Raw genomic sequence first — 16,006 nt, 5'->3', positions numbered from 1 at the left:
AACATTCATATACCATACTTTACCCAACCATTCTCCAATTGATGGACATCCATTCATCTTCCAGCTTCTAGCCACTATGAAAAGGGCTGCCACAAACATTTTGGCACATACAGGTCCCTTTCCCTTCTTTAGTAGTTCCTTGGGGTATAAGCCCAGTAGTAGTATGGCTGGGTCAAAGGGTATGCACATTTTGATAACTTTTTGGGCATAATTCCAGATTGCTCTCCAGAATGGTTGGATTCTTTCACAACTCCACCAACAATGCATCAGTGTCCCAGTTTTCCCACAGCCCCTCCAACATTCATTATTTGTTCCTGTCATCTTAGCCAATCTGACAGGTGTGTAATGATATCTCAGAGTTGTCTTAATTTGCATTTCTCTGATCAATAGTGATTTGGAACACTCTTTCATATGAGTGGAAATAGTTTTAATTTCATCATCTGAAAATTGTCTGTTCATATCCTTTGACCATTTATCAATTGGAGAATGGCTTGATTTCTTATAAATTAAAGTCAATTCTCTGTATATTTTGGAGATGAGGCCTTTATCAGAACCTTTAACTGTAAAAATGTTTTCCCAATTTGTTACTTCCCTTCTAAACTTGTTTGCATTAGTTTTGTTTGTATTATAAGTATTTTTATAAAAAAACCCACAACTTTATTTTCAAAACACATACATAGATAAATTTCAACACTCACCCTTGCAAAACTTTTTGTTCCAAGTTTTTTTCTCCCTCTATTTCTCCCACTCCCTCCCCTAGATGGCAAATAATTCAATATACATTAAACATGTACAGTTCTTCTAATCACATTTCCACAATTATCATGATGCATAAGAAAACTCAAATCAAAAAGGGGGGAAATGAGAAATAAAACAAAATGCAAGCAAACTACAAAAAGGTGAAAATACTATGTTGTAATCTACAATTAGTTTCCTTTCCCTGGGTGTAGGTGGCTCTCTCCATTATAAAATTATTGGAACTGGCCTGAATCACCTCACTGTTGAAAAGAGCCACATTCATCAGAACTGATCATTTTATATAATCTTCTTGTTGCTGTGTACAATGTTCTTCTGGTTATACTCATAAGTGGATTTCTTGAGATATGAATCTAGAAACAGAGCCTCTGGTTCAAAGGATAAGGACACTTTGATCACTATATATAATTCCACATTCTACAATTCCAAATTGCTTTTTAAAATGGTTGTACCATGTCACAGCTCCTTTGAAAATCTATTAGTATGCATATCACTTTGTTAAGTTTGTAAAGGGGCCACAAAAGTTTGGGGTCACGGACTGGTGTCATGTGTAGAGGGCAAGTATTGAATAAGTCCATAAACAGCAAGAGTTTGGTCCAGGTCTTACTTGAGACTTACTTGTTGTTAGGGCTATGGATTCAAACTAACCATTCATCTTACCATCCTCCTAATAAACAATTATAAAGACAGACCTGGTAAATATTGATGGATGTGAATCTTGATACCTGCAACAGAATATACTTGGTAAACTTAGGACAGGAAAAGGCATTTAATTATACGATGAATACAAGACATTCTTAATAAATTTAGGATAGGAATCAAGAGTTTTAACTAAACAATGAATCAAAGACATACTTGAAGTAAGCACATTAATATGATCATTTCTACTTTGTATTCATAAATGAATGTCACAACTGTTTACAATTCTGTTGACATTGGTAAACATCACAACTGTGCTACTTGCAATTCTGTTCAGATAGGCATCTTGGTGTTGACAAAATGTCAAAAGGTGGATTGTGTATTGGTGCTAATGATATGGTGACACCAGACTGAAAAGTATAAAAACGCTGGCACTCAGATTAATAAAAGGAAGATTGCAAAGCATATCTTCTCTCTGACTTTGGATACTCATTCAAATTCTCAGTCTTTCACTGGAGATGGTCTCCAATAGTCATGAGCTGTTTCAAAAGAATTTGTAGGCTTAAACCCATTTCCTAGTCAAGAGGTAATGTTTATTGTAGTTGTAATGCCATTACAAATGGTCTAAGTTCCAAGAGAATTTAGCAAAGAAATAGAAGCAAGGAGAATTTATTTAGTTCTTCGTGTTATAAATATGCTAATTTTATGGCCCAGAAGTAGGACCAGGGAATAGTCTCTGGAGTTTGGTTCTCACTAACCAACAGATTATTTATCTGACAGTCAGCAATGGACTAAAGAGTGGTCTATTCACTATTTTCTCAGGAGGCCAGGAGACTTCAGAATCAGACAGATTGTTATTCTTTAGATTTGGTGTAGGAGCTCCCTGAAGCAGACTCCAAAGCCAGAAGATTTAGAATTACTGACATTGTTAGAACAGAAGCCCTATAAGATTTTCTTCTTTCTTTTCTTTTTTTAATTCAATGGCTTATCTATCTTGTGGTTTTTTTCATAAAATGTTCCTTAGATTTATTTATTAGTGAAATAATTTTAGTACTTTTGTTTGTTTGGGTTTTGCTTTTAATCTTATTGACCTCACCCTTGATTTTCCAGAATTTTCAATTTGGTGTTCAATTGGAGCTTTTTAATTTGTTCTTTTTCAGGTTTTTTAGTTGCATGCCCAATTCACTGAGCTGTTCTTTTTCTCATTTTATTGATGTAAGAATTTAGAGAAACAAATTTTCTCCTAAGTGCTGCTTTGGTTGCATCCCATAAATTTTGGTATGTTGTCTCATTTTTGTCATCTCTTTAATGAAATTATTTATTGTTTGTATGATTTGTTTTTTGACCCCCTTATTCTTTAGGATTAGAGTATTTAGTTTCCAATTAATTTTTAATCTATCTTTCTACTTTGTTAAATGTACTTTTGTTGCATTATTATCTGAGTAGAATATGTTTAATATTTCTTCCTTCTACATTTGATTTTGCAGGCTTTATGACCTATTATATGGTTTATTTTTGCATAAATGCCATGTGCTGCTGAGAAAAAGATATATTCTTTTCTGTTCTCATTCAGTTTTCTCCAAAAGACTGTTATATCTAATTTTCTAATAGTATACTTCCATTCAAAGTTTCTTTTGTTTATTTTTACTTGAATTTATCAAGTTCTAAGGGGATATAACTGAGTCCCCCATTTTAATTTTCTATCATTTTCTTCCTATAACTCATTTAATTTCTCCTTTAAGAATTTGGATGCTATACTACTTGGTAGATATATATTCAATATTAATATTGCCTCATTGTCTATAGTATCTTTTATCAAGATGGACTTTCCCTCCTTATTTTTTAAAATTAGATCTATTTTTGTATTTGTCAAAAATCAGAATTGTTGCCTCTGCATTGTTGTTGTTTGCTTCAGCACATATTTAGATAATGATAGCATCACTATTCAAAATAAGGTAGATCTGGCACAAAGCTCTGAACATGATCAATTTATTGATAATTAACTAATAAGTGAATCTCAGATCCTCAGTAAGCACAAAACATCACAAGGTAAGGCTTACTGGCCTTTATGTAGTTTTAGAAAATAGATGAGTACCAAGAATAGGAAGCATCTCAGGTAGAAAACAATATGGTTGGATAGAAGTTTGAAATCAAGGGATAGCAACAATTCCTCCTTCCATCTTATTACTAGGGGAAGCTCATTGGAGCTATCCACCTGCATAACTAGTTAGTATCATAGCAATAGAGACCAGAATTTCTTGAAAGACACCACACTCCAGACTCTTTGGCATTTACCTGCACCTTTCAAGAATAACAGATTTCTTCTAATTATACAAGAGCAACTAGTGATAGAAAGATAACAGTTTTCTTTCAATTAAAGTGATTGTTGGGAAACAATTTGTAAGCTTAACTCAAAGGGGAAAACTAAACTTCTGAATTCATGGACTTCTGAACTTAACTCAGAAGCAAAGGAACATGTCTTAAGCAGCTACAAGATAGAATCAATTATAGAACAAAACATACAAAAAAAGTAAAAGTGACAGGATGAAAACAAACTTACTATACGTCAAGTGAATTCCAAAAAAAAAAATCATGGTTCCAGTTTCTCTCAGGAATTCTATCTGCCCCTACCATTTCAAATAAATATCTCCCAGTACTCCCACAGCTTACCTACCTATATCCATTCACATACCATCTCTCTTTATCCATAGTTGCATTCATCAATGGAATTCCCTCCTACCACCAAAGGGCTCCCTTCTTATCCTTTTCAAATCCCATCTCCTACCCCATTTTCTTAGAGATTTTTCTCTTATTCAGACCACAAAGGTCATCTTTCCTTTTCATTTGAGCCCAACACCACAGATATTTTTTCATCTTCTTGCTCCCCTCCCTTCTTTCATATACTCTTCTATGTTGTAGTCCCTCCCCCATTCCCAAATATCAAGTCACCTATAGACAGTGTCATCAGGTTCAGTTCCTAATGCCCCAAGCCTGCCTCTTCTCTATCACCTAAACTAGATCTCTACCTACACCTTCGTTTCCTTTTGTAGACGTCAAAAGAAATCTTTCTCTTGATATCTTTGGTTGTTACATTTAATCATTCCTATATTTCTGTTGTCTAGGGTAATTGAGAAGCAACTAAAATCTTCAAGCATGGTTTTCTTTATAAAAATGTTTCTAAAAATTCTTTATTATTAAACATCTTTTTATTTATCTTTTAAAAATTTATGGCTAAGCTTAGATTTGAAAGGTAGGTCATTTTGGGCTGCATACTGAACTTCATTGCTCTTCAGGACACATTATTCCATTCTTTCCTATGTTTCATGGTTTGTATAGTTGAGCCTTGTGTTTAAATTTCCTTTACTTTGTATTGCTTGCAGATTGCTTGCTTCCAGAACTTGTTTAATTGAATTGTTAAATTTTACTATGTATTTTGTAGTTTGCAACCTGGGGGTGGTGGTGGAAGTGTCTAGGAATTTTTTCAACTGGCATTTCATTTTTTATGTTCAGAAGTTTGGGGAAGTTTTCTTTTATCATATCCTGCATTATTAATTGTTCAGTTTTCTTTTGTCCTATCATGTCCTTCTGGAAGATCTACTATGCTAAAATTGTCTCTACATATCATCTCTGTGGTATCAATATGTTTTGCTTGCATAGCGAGCAAAACATTTTATTTTAATGTTATTGGGGTTTTTTTTTGCTTCCCTTCCTCTAAATTGCCTTTCACTTATATTTATTTGCATTCCTAATCTGTTGTTCTCTCTTATTTCTTTGATGAGACTTGTCATTGCAGATTTTCAATTCTGACCATTATTTTCACTGTATAGGCCACAAACTCCACTTTCCTATTCTCATTTCTCTTTCAAACACTCAGGAATAATGTGTTGTGGTTCCATATTTCCCTTAGATTTTTACAGGTGTTAAATTGTTTCATTAGGTGTTAAGTTGTTTTGTTTTAGGCTTTTTTCAGTATTATTCATTGATGAAATTCACTTACTAGATTTAGAAGCCATATTTTCTTTGCTTGTTAATGTTTCTCTATTGATTTACTGCTTGCTTTCAAGGTCTGAGTTTTCATCTGCCTGAGCTTGTTGGTAATTTTAAGTTTTTTTCACCCTGATTTTCCCTAATGGTCCTTTTCTACTATGTCCATCTGATGACAATTGTTTAGGGGATTGGATTTCAAAGAAGCTCAGTCTCCTCCCAAGCTGGACTAGTGAACATTTTATGGTTACTAGTCTAATTCTCTGCCACAAGTAACTTTTGGGGAGACAGAATTGTTCCCAATTAGATGCTAATCTCTTTCCTTCACATTTAATGAAGTGCTACACAATCCCTCCTCAGTCTCTCTCTCACTCTCTCTCTCTCTCTCTCTCTCTCTCTCTCTCTCTCTCTCTCTCTCTCTCTCTCTTTCTCTCTCTCTCTCTCTTTTTCTCATAAATAAATACATGCACACAAGTTGAAATACATGTTAAATCCAATATATGTATACATATAAATATGTATCTTGCTGCACAAGAATATCAGATCAAGAAGGAAGAAAAAGAAAAACTGAGAAAGCAAAATGCAAGCAAATAACAACAGAGTGAGAATGCTATGTTGTGTTCCACACTCTGTTCCCATGGTGTGGATGGCTTTACTGCACAGGTGGAACTGGTTTGAATCATCTCAATGTTGAAGAGGGCCAAGTCCATCAGAACTGATTGTTGTATAGTCTTGTTGCTGTGTATAATGATCTCCTGTTTCTGCTCTGAATGTTAAATTTCTAGTCAGTTTTAGTCTTTTCATCAGGAATGCTTGAAAGTCTTCTATTTTAATAAATATTCATTTTCCCTTGAAGGATTATAACCAGTTTTGCCTGGCAGATTTTTATTGGAAATAATTCTAGCTCCTTTGCATCCTAGGATATCATATTCTGAGCCCTCTATTCTTACTGCTAAATTGTGTGTGATCTTTACTGTGGACTTCCGGCCAAGATGGCAGCGTGGAGGCAGACAGCTGCTTGAGCTCCTCGTTTTCTCTCAGAACTTACTTCATGACAAGCCTCTGACTTAATGCTTGACCCAGAAAGAAATCCACAAATAATCACCAAGAGAAGACATCCTTGAAAGTCGCCAGAAAAGGTCTGTGTTTGCTCGGGGGAGGGTCAATCAGACTGGGCACAGACTGAGGGCAGGCAGCCAGAGCAAGACAGGCAGCTCACACAGCTCAGACTGGAGGGGGAGGGGTGTGATCTCTGCAGTTTCTGTGAAAGGGCTTTTGCCCCAGTGTGGATGCTCCGTCTTGGCAGCAAGCCAGGAGCAGCAGAGAGGGTGTAAACACCAGAGGGGAAGATTAAAACCCCAGAAAGCCAGCGTCTCTCAGAGCCTGGCCACCCCCAACCTCCACCTGGACTGACTCGGTGCGTTCTCGGAGCCTCAAAGCACAGACTCAGTACAGTCATTGCTGTTCTGTTAGTGGCTGTCTGCTGCCCTACCACCAGTCTGTAGAGGAAGCCCATTAATACCATCCAGCCCCATCCCCCGCAAAACAGACCAATTGTTTCTCTTGTCATTTTGTTTTCTTTGATTCCTACTCTGACAAAATGAACAAAAAATTCAAAAGGGCTCTAACCATTGACAGCTTCTGTGTGGAGAGGGAGCAGACTTCAAATGCTGAGGAGACTAGGAACAGACTGTCCCCAGATGTATCCCCTGGGAGGGATATAAGCTGCTCCTCAATACAAAAGAACATCATAGAGGAAATCAAAAAGGCTCTCACAAGACAGCTGGAAGAGAAATGGGAAAAGGAAAGGGAAGCTTGGCAAGAGAGCCTGGAGAAGTCATCCCATGCATTCAAAGACAGAGTGGATAAAGAAATCAAATCATTGAGAAACAAGATTAGTGAGCTGGAAAAGGTAAACAACTCCAAGGAAAACAGGATTAGTGAGCTGGAAAAGGTAAACAACTCCAAGGAAAACAGGATTAGTGAGCTGGAAAAAGAAATCAGCTCTCAAAAAAATAAAATGGATAAAATGGAAAAAAATTCCATAGAAGATAAAAACTCAATTGGACAATTACAAAGAGATATAAAAAAAGTGAGTGAAGAAAATACATCATTGAAAATTAGACTGGAACAAGTAGAAATGAATGACTCAAGGAGAAACCAAGAGGTAGTCAAGCAAAACCAGAGAAATGAAACAATTGAAAAGAATGTCAAGTACCTTACCAGAAAGACAACAGACTTGGAAAACAGATCCAGGAGAGACAATTTGAGAATAATCGGACTCCCTGAAAAATGGGAGGAAAAAAAGAGCTTGGACACCATTTTCGAGGAAATTATCAAAGAGAACTGCCCAGACATTCTGGAAACAGAGGGTAAAATAGACATTGAAAAAATTCATCGATCACCTACAGAAAGGGACCCAAAAATCAAAATGCCAAGAAATATAGTGGCCAAGTTCAAGAACCATCAGACAAAGGAAAAGATATTGGAAGCTGCTAGAAAAAAGCAGTTCAGATATGGAGGATCCACAATAAGGATAACCCAGGATCTAGCAGCATCCACATTAAAAGAACGCAGGGCCTGGAACATGATATTCCGAAAGGCTAAGGAACTTGGTATGCAGCCAAGAATAACTTACCCAGCAAGAATGAGCATCGTTTTCCAGGGAAGAAGATGGACATTTAACGAAATAAATGAATTCCATCTATTTTTGATGAAAAAACCAGACCTACATAAAAGGTTTGATCTTCAAATACAGAACTCAAGAGATTTCTAAAAAGGTAAAAAGAAATCTTGAGAACTATACTTCTGTCAAAAAAATATGTAAAGAACGTATGTACAATTTGTCTTAGAAACTAGAGGTGGAAAGGAGATTATATCATAAAAAAGTGTAAAGTGGTGGTACTACATCTCATGAAGAGGCAAAGGTAACCTATTATATCTGAGAGAAAGAAAGGAGGGAGATGAACATAGCATGTATCAATAGACATATTCGATTTATGGTGAAACTTCTTCCACTTCATTGAAAAGTGAAAGGGAAGGAGTAAGCTAAGGGGAAGGGAATACAGAAATTGTGAGGAAAAGGGGTAAAATAAGGGGAGGATCTTTAAGGTGGGAGAGGGATCCTAAAAAGGGAGGGCTGTGAAAAGCAAGTGGTGTTCACCAGTTTAATACTGGATAGGAGGGTAAAAGGGAAGGAAAGGGGAAAAGCATAATCAGGGGTTAACAGGATGGCAAGCAATATAGAATTAGTCCTTCTAACCATAAATGTGAATGGGGCAAACTGCCTCATAAAGAGGAAGCAGTTAGCAGACTGGATTAAAAGTCAGAATCCTACTATATGTTGTTTACAGGAAACACACCTGAAACAGGGTGAGACATTCAAACTAAAAGTAAAAGGGTGGAGCAGAATCTATTATGCTTCAGGCAAAACCAAAAAAAGCAGGAGTAGCCATTCTCATCTCAGATCAAGCAAAAACAAAAATTGATCTAATTAAAAGAGATAAGGAAAGGCATTATATCCTGCTAAAGGGCAGCATCAATAATGAAGCAGTATCAATATTAAACATGTATGCACCAAGTGGTGCAGCATCTAAATTCTTAAAAGAGAAATTGAGAGAGCTGCAAGAGGAAATAGATAGCAAAACTATAATAGTGGGAGATCTCAACCTTGCACTCTCAGAATTAGATAAATCAAACCACAAAATAAATAAGAAAGAAGTCAAAGAAGTAAATAGAATACTAGAAAAGTTTGATATGATAGATCTTTGGCGAAAGCTAAATGGAGACAGAAAGGAATATACTTTCTTCTCAGCAGTTCATGGAACCTATACAAAAATTGATCATATACTAGGGCATAAAAACCTCAAAATCAAATGCAGTAAGGCAGAAAGAGTAAATGCATCCTTTTCACACAATCAAAATAACATTTAATAAAAAGCCAGGGGAAAATAGACCAAAAAATAATTGGAAACTAAATAATCTTATACTAAAGAATGATTGGGTAAAACAGCAAATCATAGACATAATTAATAACTTCACCCAAGAAAATGACAATAAGGAGACATCATACCAAAATGTGTGGGATACAGCCAAAGCAGTAATAAGGGGAAGTTTTATATCTCTACAGGCCTACTTGCATAAAATAGAGAAAGAGAGGGCCAACGAATTGGGCTTACAACTAAAATTGCTAGAAAAGGAACAAATTAAAAACCCCCAGACAAACACAAAACTTGAAATTCAAAAAATAAAAGGTGAGATTAATAAAATTGAAAGTAAAAAAACTATTGAATTAATTAATAAAACTAAGAGTTGGTTTTATGAAAAAACCAACAAAATAGACAAACCCTTAGTAAACCTGATTAAAAAAAGGAAAGAGAAAAAGCAAATTGATAGTTTTGAAAATGAAAAGGGTGAACTCACCACTAATGAAGAGGAAATTAGAACAATAGTTAGGAGCTACTTTGCTCAACTTTATGCCGATAAATTCGATAACTTAAATGAAATGGAAGAATACCTTCAAAAATATAGCTTGCCCAGATGGAGGAAGAAGTAAGTAGTCTAAATACTCCCATCTCAGAAAAAGAAATAGACCAAGCTATTAACCAACTTCCTAAGAAAAAGTCCCCAGGACCAGATGGATTTACAGGTGAATTCTACCAAACATTTAAAGAACAACTAACTCCAATGCTATGTAAACTATTTGAAAAAATAGGGATTGAAGGAGTCCTACCAAATTCCTTCTATGACACAGACATGGTACTGATACCTAAACCAGGTAGATCGAAAACTGAGAAAGAAAACTATAGACCAATTTCCTTAATGAATATTGATGCTAAAATCTTAAATAAGATATTAGCAAATAGACTTCAGAAAATCATCCCCAGGATAATACACTATGACCAAGTGGGATTTATACCAGGAATGCAAGGCTGGTTTAATATTAGGAAAACTATTAGTACAATTGACCATATTAATAATCAAATTAATAAAAACCATATGATAATCTCAATAGATGCAGAAAAAGTATTTGATAAAATCCATCCATTCCTACTAAAAACACTTGAGAGTATAGGAATAAATGGACTATTCCTTAAAATAATAAGGAGCATATATTTAAAACCTTCAGTAAACATCATATGTAATGGTGATAAACTAGAACCTTTCCCTGTAAGATCAGGAGTGAAACAAGGTTGCCCACTATAACCATTACTATTCAATATAGTACTAGAAACTCTAGCCTTGGCAATAAGAGCCAAGAAAGAGATTCAAGGAATTAGAGTAGGAAATGAAGAAATCAAATTGTCACTTTTTGCAGATGACATGATGGTATACTTAGAGAACCCCAAAGACTCTGCTAAAAAGCTATTAGAAATAATTCAGAATTTTAGCAAAGTCGCAGGATACAAAATAAATCCACATAAATCCTCAGCATTTTTATACATTACCAACACAATCCAACAGCAAGAGATACAAAGAGAAATTCCATTCAAAATAATGATTGATAGTATAATATATTTGGGAATATATCTACCAAAGGAGAGTCAGGAATTATATGAGCAAAATTACAAAACACTTGCCACAAAAATAAAGTCAGATTTAAATAATTGGAAAGACATTCAGTGTTCTTGGATAGGTTGAGCGAATATAATTAAGATGACAATACTCCCTAAACTAATCTATTTATTTAGTGCTATACCAATCAGACACCCAAGAAACTATTTTAATGACCTAGAAAAAATAACAACAAAATTCATATGGAAGAATAAAAGGTCGAGAATTGCAAGGGAACTAATGAAAAAAAAGTCAGAGGAAGGTGGTCTAAGTGTACCTGATTTAAAGCTATATTATAAAGCAACAGTCACCAAAACCATTTGGTATTGGCTAAGAAATAGACCAGTTGATCAGTGGCATAGGTTAGGTTCACAGGGCAAGATAGTGAATAAAAATAGCAATGCAGTGTTTGACAAACCCAAAGATCCCAAATTTTGGGATAAGAATTCATTATTTGACAAAAACTGCTGGGAAAACTGGAAATTAGTATGGCAGAAACTAGGCATGGACCCACATTTAACACCACATACTAAGATTAGATCAAAATGGGTCCAAGATTTAGGCATAAAGAACGAAATTATAAATAAATTGGAGGAACATGGGACGGTTTACCTCTCAGACTTGTGGAGGAGGAAGGAGTTTGTGTCCAAGGGAGAACTAGAGACCATTATTGATCACAAAATAGAACATTTTGATTACACCAAATTAAAAAGTTTCTGCACAAACAAAACTAATGCAAATAAGATTAGAAGGGAAGTAACAAATTGGGAAAAAAATTTTTATAGTTAAAGATTCTGATAAAGGCCTCATCTCCAAAATATACAGAGAATTGACTTTAATTTATAAGAAATCAAGCCATTCTCCAATTGATAAATGGTCAAAGGATATGAACAGACAATTTTCAGATGATGAAATTAAAACTATTTCCATTCATATGAAAGAGTGTTCCAAATCACTATTGATCAGAGAAATGCAAATTAAGACAACTCTGAGATATCATTACACACCTGTCAGATTGGCTAAGATGACAGGAACAAATAATGATGAATGTTGGAGGGGCTGTGGGAAAACTGGGACACTGATGCATTGTTGGTGGAGTTGTGAAAGAATCCAACCATTCTGGAGAGCAATCTGGAATTATGCCCAAAAAGTTATCAAAATGTGCATACCCTTTGACCCAGCCATACTACTACTGGGCTTATACCCCAAGGAACTACTAAAGAAGGGAAAGGGACCTGTATGTGCCAAAATTTGTGGCAGCCCTTTTCATAGTGGCTAGAAGCTGGAAGATGAATGGATGTCCATCAATTGGAGAATGGTTGGGTAAAGTATGGTATATGAATGTTATGGAATATTATTGTTCTGTAAGAAATGACCAACAGGAGAAATACAGAGAGGCTTGGAGAGACTTACATCAGCTGATGCTGAGTGAAACGAGCAGAACCAGAAGATCATTTTACACTTCAACAATGATACTGTACGAGGAGGTATGCTGATGGAAGTGGATATCTTCAACATAGAGAAGAGCTAATCCAATTCCAATGGATTAATGATGGACAGAACCAGCTACATCCAGAAAAGGAACACTGGGAAATGAATGTAAACTGTTATTTTTACCTTCTGAATCCAATTCTTCCTGTGCAACAAAAAATTCGGTTCTACACACATATACTGTATCTAGAATATACTGTAATATATTTAACATATATAAGAGTGCTTGCCATCTGGGCGAGGGGGTAGGGGGAGGAAGGGAAAAAATCTGAATAGAAGTAAGTGCAAGGGATAATGTTGTAAAAAATTACCCATGCATATGTACTGTCAAAAAATGTTATAATTATAAAATAAAATAAAAATTAAAAAAAAAAAGAAATAATTCAGAATTTTAGCAAAGTCGCAGGATACAAAATAAATCCACATAAATCCTCAGCATTTTTATACATTACCAACACAATCCAACAGTAAGAGATACAAAGAGAAATTCCATTCAAAATAACAGTCGATAGTATAAAATATTTGGGAATATATCTACCAAAGGAGAGTCAGGAATTATATGAGCAAAATTACAAAACACTTGCCACAAAAATAAAGTCAGATTTAAATAATTGGAAAGACATTCAGTGTTCTTGGATAGGCCGAGCAAATATAATAAAGATGACAATACTCCCCAAACTAATCTATCTATACCAATCAGACTCCCAAGAAACTATTTTAATGACCTAGAAAAAATAACAACAAAATTCATATGGAAGAATAAAAGGTCGAGAATTGCAAGGGAACTAATAAAAAAAAAGTCAGAGGAAGGTGGTCTAAGTGTACCTGATTTAAAGCTATATTATAAAGCAACAGTCACCAAAACCATTTGGTATTGGCTAAGAAATAGACCAGTTGATCAGTTGCATAGGTTAGGTTCACAGGGCAAGATAGTGAATAAAAATAGCAATCTAGTGTTTGACAAACCCAAAGATCCCAAATTTTGGGATAAGAATTCATTATTTGACAAAAACTGCTGGGAAAACTGGAAATTAGTATGGCAGAAACTAGGCATGGACCCACATTTAACACCACATACTAAGATTAGATCAAAATGGGTTCAAGATTTAGGCATAAAGAACGAAATCATAAATAAATTGGAGGAACATGGAATGGTTTACCTCTCAGACTTGTGGAGGAGGAAGGAGTTTGTGTCCAAGGGAGAACTAGAGACCATTATTGATCACAAAATAGAACATTTTGATTACACCAAATTAAAAAGTTTCTGCACAAACAAAACTAATGCAAATAAGATTAGAAGGGAAGTAACAAATTGGGAAAACATTTTTACAGTTAAAGGTTCTGATAAAGGCCTCATCTCCAAAATATACAGAGAATTGACTTTAATTTATAAGAAATCAAGCCATTCTCCAATTGATAAATGGTCAAAGGATATGAACAGACAATTTTCAGATGATGAAATTAAAACTATTTCCACTCATATGAAAGTGTGTTCCAAATCACTATTGATCAGAGAAATGCAAATTAAGACAACTCTGAGGTATCATTACACACCTGTCAGATTGGCTAAGATGACAGGAACAAATAACGATGAATGTTGGAGGGGCTGTGGGAAAACTGGGACACTGATGCATTGTTGGTGGAGTTGTGAAAGAATCCAACCATTCTGGAGAGCAATCTGGAATTATGCCCAAAAAGTTATCAAAATGTGCATACCCTTTGACCCAGCCATACTACTACTGGGCTTATACCCCATGGAACTACTAAAGAAGGGAAAGGGACCTGTATGTGCCAAAATGTTTGTGGCAGCCCTTTTCATAGTGGCTAGAAGCTGGAAGATGAATGGATGTCCATCAATTGGAGAATGGTTGGGTAAAGTATGGTATATGAATGTTATGGAATATTATTGTTCTGTAAGAAATGACCAACAGGAGAAATACAGAGAGGCTTGGAGAGACTTACATCAGCTGATGCTGAGTGAAACGAGCAGAACCAGAAGATCATTTTACACTTCAACAATGATACTGTACGAGGAGGTATGCTGATGGAAGTGGATATCTTCAACATAGAGAAGAGCTAATCCAATTCCAATGGATTAATGATGGACAGAACCAGCTACATCCAGAAAAGGAACACTGGGAAATGAATGTAAACTGTTATTTTTACCTTCTGAATCCAATTCTTCCTGTGCAACAAAAAATTCGGTTCTACACACATATACTGTATCTAGAATATACTGTAATATATTTAACATATATAAGAGTGCTTGCCATCTGGGCGAGGGGGTAAGGGGAGGAAGGGAAAAAATCTCAATAGAAGTAAGTGCAAGGGATAATGTTGTAAAAAATTACCCATGCATATGTACTGTCAAAAAATGTTATAATTATAAAATAAAATTAAAATTAAAAAAACAAACAAAGAAAAAACAATATCACTACTAAGCATGTATCTCAAAAGATAATTTTTTTTTAAAGGAAAAGGACCTATACATACAAAAAATATTTATAGCAGTTCTTTTTTCAGGACAAATAATTAGAAATTGAGGGAGTCTCCATCAATTGAGGAATAGCTGAATATGTTGTAGTATGTGTGATATAATACTATTGTGCTATAAGAAATGATGAGCAGGATGCTCTTAGAAAAATCTGGAAAGATGTTAATGAGCTTATACAAAATGAAATGTACTCTATAAAAAGTAACAGCAATATTATAAGATGAACAGGTATGAATAATTTTGCTATTCTCAAAAGTTTCAAAAATAAATTGTTTTATACATAATTTGGAGAAAATAAAATATTAAATAATTTTTTAAAAAGAAAAAATAATTTAAAGAATTCCTAAGCTAACATGGACAAGCATCAAACAAGATAAGAAGCAATGGAATAGGACAGGATAAGAAGAAATCTCCATGAAACTCACAGATGTCCTGAAATATTCAAGTATTTAATATGTTGTGGCTTTAAAAGAGAAACAGGCTAATGACTGAGACTGATGAGGAAACCCCAAAACTCTGAACAATCCCTAAAAGAGAAAACCTCCTTAGACTCTGCCTCAGGGTAGGGACTCCACCCCAAGCATAAACAGTTTCATCTTTTTATCTGGCTCAGTCCTGAAACCCATTGAATTCAATTCATATTCTAACCCTGGCTGAAACCTAGCCAGTAGCCAACATGGGACTTTACCCACAGGCCCCTTTAGCTAAATCTCTCATTATAAAAGAGCCAAGCTGGAGCTCTCTCTTTGCAGAGGTCCCAAACATGGCAGCCTTACACCTGGCATGTCAAGGATCTCTGTCCACTGGAATCCTGGTTCTGGTGCCCTTTTATTTTTATCTCTACTTTCAACTTTACTAACTAGGCTTTACTTCCAAACCTCATAATAAACCTCTTTTATCAATCTTAAAAAAAAAAAAAAAAAAAAAAAAAAAAGATCTTTACTGTGGCACCAGAATATTTTAATTATTTCTTTCTCAATGCTTGTAATATTTTCTCTTTGAATGAGGAACTTTATATATTCTTGGAAGTTTTTTTAGGGTCTTTTTCAAGAGGTAATTAATGAATTCTTTTGATTTTTATTTTCCCTC

This window comes from Sminthopsis crassicaudata, chromosome 4, assembly GCF_048593235.1.
Source record: "Sminthopsis crassicaudata isolate SCR6 chromosome 4, ASM4859323v1, whole genome shotgun sequence".
Classification (NCBI taxonomy): domain Eukaryota; kingdom Metazoa; phylum Chordata; class Mammalia; order Dasyuromorphia; family Dasyuridae; genus Sminthopsis; species Sminthopsis crassicaudata.
Note: the sequence above shows the minus strand (reverse complement) of the source record.